The sequence below is a fragment of the Triticum urartu genome, chromosome 3A, assembly GCF_056163025.1.
Source record: "Triticum urartu cultivar PI428250 chromosome 3A, HENAU_Tu73, whole genome shotgun sequence".
Classification (NCBI taxonomy): Eukaryota; Viridiplantae; Streptophyta; class Magnoliopsida; order Poales; family Poaceae; genus Triticum; species Triticum urartu.
This window is the reverse complement of record NC_141875.1, coordinates 157,136,870-157,140,410: the sequence shown is the minus strand read 5'-3', so window position 1 is coordinate 157,140,410 and position 3,541 is coordinate 157,136,870.

The following is a 3,541-nucleotide window of genomic DNA, read 5'->3' as shown; positions in this document are numbered from 1 at the left end:
GCTCTAGTGCATCCGTTGCATGGCAATCCCTACTCACTCACATTGATATCTATTGATGGGCATCTCCATAGCCCGTTGATATGCCTAGTTGATGTGAGACTATCTTCTCCCTTTTCTTCTTCTCCACAACCACCATTCTATTCCACCTATAGTTCTATATCCATGGCTCACGCTCATGTATTGCGTGAAGATTGAAAAAGTTAGAGAATGTCAAAAGTATGAAACAATTGCTTGGCTTGTCATCGGGGTTGTGCATGATTTAAATACTTTGTGTGGTGAAGATAGAGCATAGCCAGACTATATGATTTTGTAGGGATAACTTTCTTTGGCCATGTTATTTTTAGAAGACATGATTACTTTGTTAGTATGCTTGAAGTATTATTATTTTTATGTCAATATTAAACTTTTGTCTTGAATCTTTCGGATCTGAATATTCATACCACAATTAAGAAGAGTTACATTGAAATTATGCCAAGTAGCATTCCACATCAAAAATTCTGTTTTTATCATTTACCTACTCGAGGACGAGCAGGAATTAAGCTTGGGGATGCTTGATACGTCTCCAATGTATCTATGATTTTTGATTGCTCCATGCTATATTATCTACTGTTTTGGACATTATTGAGCTTTATTATCCACTTTTATATTATTTTTGGGACTAACCTATTAACTGGAGGCCCATCCCAGAATTGCTATTTTTTTTGCCTATTTTAGGGTTTTGAAGAAAAGGAATATCAAACGGAGTCCAAACAGAATGAAACCTTCGGGAACGTGATTTTCTCACCGAACATGATCCAGTAGACTTGGACCCTACGTCAAGAAACAAAGGAGGAGGCCACGAGGTAGGGGGACCTCCACCCTCGTGGGCCCCCTGTTGCTCCACCGACGTACTCCTTCCTCCTATATATACCTACGTACCACCAAACGATCAGATATGGAGCCGAAAACCTAATTCCACCGCCCCAACTTTCTGTATCCATGAGATCCCATCTTGGGGCCTGTTCCAGAGCTCCGCCGGAGGGGGCATTCATCACCGAGGGCTTCTACATCAACACCATAGCCTCTCCGGTGAAGTGTGAGTAGTTTACCTCAGACCTTCGGGTCCATAGTTATTAGCTAGATGGCTTCTTATCTCTTTTTGGATCTCAATACAATGTTCTCCCCCTCTCTTGTGGAGATCTATTTGATGTAATCTTCTTTTTGCGGTGTGTTTGTTGAGACCGATGAATTGTGGGTTTATGATCAAGATTATCTATGAACAATATTTGAATCTTCTCTGAATTCTTTTATGTATGATTGGTTATCTTTGCAAGTCTCTTCGAATTGTCAGTTTGGTTTGGCCTACTAGATTGATCTTTCTTGCAATGGGAGAAGTGCATAGCTTTGGTTTTAATCTTGCGGTGTCCTTTCCCAGTGACAGTAGGGGCAGCAAGGCACATATTGTATTGTTGCCATCGAGGATAACAAGATGGGGTTTTTATCATATTGCATGAATTTATCCCTATACATCATGTCATCTTGCTTAAGGTGTTAACTCTGTTTTCATGAACTTAATACTCTAGATGCATGCTGGATAGCGGTCTATGAGTGGAGTAATAGTAGTAGATGCAGGCAGGAGTCGGTCTACTTGTCTCGGACATGATGCCTATATACATAATCATACCTAGATATTCTCATAATTATGCTCAATTCTGTCAATTGCTCAACAGTAATTCGTTCACCCACCGTAAAATACTTATGCTCTTGAGAGAAGCCACTAGTGAAAGCTATGGCCCCGGGGTCTATCTTCATCATATTAATCTTCCAATACTTAGTTATTTCCTTTGCTTTTTACTTTGCTTTTATTTTACTTTGCATCTTTATCAAAAAAATACCAAAAATATTATCTTATCATATCTATCAGATCTCACTCTCGTAAGTGACTGTGAAGGGATTGACGACCCCTTATCGCATTGATTGCGAGGAGTTATTTGCTTTGTGCAGGTACTAGGGACTTCGCGTGCAGCCTCCTACTGGATTGATACCTTGGTTCTCAAAAACTAAGGGAAATACTTATGCTAGTTTGCTACATCATCCTTTCCTCTTCAAGGAAATCCAACGCAGTGCTCAAGGGGTAGCAACGGCTCATGCTGACGCCGAGGATTTGGTCAGCAGATGTGACGGTTGTCAGAAATTTTCACGACGAGCTCATGTTCCGGCTCAAGAGTTGAGGATGATTCCAATTACTTGGTCGTTTGCGACTTGGGGGCTTGATATGTTTGGGCCTTTTAAGAGGTCCCCAGATGAAAAGACCCACCTTTTGGTGGCAGTTGACAAGTTCACTAAGTGGGTTGAAGCGGAGCCAGTTAGCAAGTGTGATGCCGCAACGGCGGTTAAATTCATCAAGAAGGTGATTTTCCGTTTTGGCTTTCCCCACAACATTATAAAAGATAATCGAACTAATCTGTCTAAAGGTGTTATGGAAGAATTTTGTCAACGAGAGCATATTCGACTTGATGTCTCCTATGTGGCTCACCCCCAGTCCAATGTTTAAGCGGAACGGGCTAATCAAGAAATTCTGCGAGGCATCAAGCCCCGGCTTATGGTTCCTTTGCAAAGAACGCCGGGTTGTTGGGTGGAAGAGTTACCCTTAGTGTTATGGAGTATCAATAGAACCCCTAACAGATCTACGGGTTACACACCTTTCTTCATGGTTTATGGAGCAGGCGGTTCTCCCAAGTGACATCCCTCACAATTCGCTCTGGGTGGCGGCTTACGTTGAAGCTGACAATGAAAAGGCACGTCAAGATGCACTTGACCTGTTAGATGAGGAGCGTGATCTTGCGGCGGCTCGTTCGATGATTTACCAGCAAGATCTATGACGTTATCATAGCCGCGGGGTCAAAACCAGAACCTTTCAAGAAGGCGATTTGGTGCTCCGGCTCATCCAGGATCAAACGGATATGCATAAACTATCACCACCTTGGGAAGGACCTTTCGTGGTCAGGAAGAATCTGCATAATGGGTCGTACTACCTTATCGACGTTCGAGACCACAAGGACTCACACACATCTAAGGAGGAGACCCGTCGGCCGTGGACCATTGCTCATCTACGGCCCTACTATACTTGAGCCACCGGCTCTCATGATGTACATAATCTGATGGTGTATATATTATAAACATTATAATAAAGCCGGCATCCCTGATAAGTCAGGGCCTATGTCACTTCACTTGTTCGGAAGCTGAGTCTTTATCATCTTCTTACATGTTCATTTAAGAGGCTTGACGCCCAAACTACATGGAACAAAGAGAGTTGGATGCGCGGCACAGCTCAAACATAGGTCCCTGACGAGCACAACTTGTCAGTATGTCACTTGGGGGCTTCCTGTTCAAACATAGGCGTATTCGACCAAAGAGAACATAGTGTTACTACCCTCTTGACCAGGTTTGTTCAAACATAGGCGTATTCGACCAAAGAGCACATAACCTTTCCGAGTCATCCTACTTGTAACCAGCTGCTTCAACTCCACCAGGTAATCCTGATTGACCCACCGAACTCTTA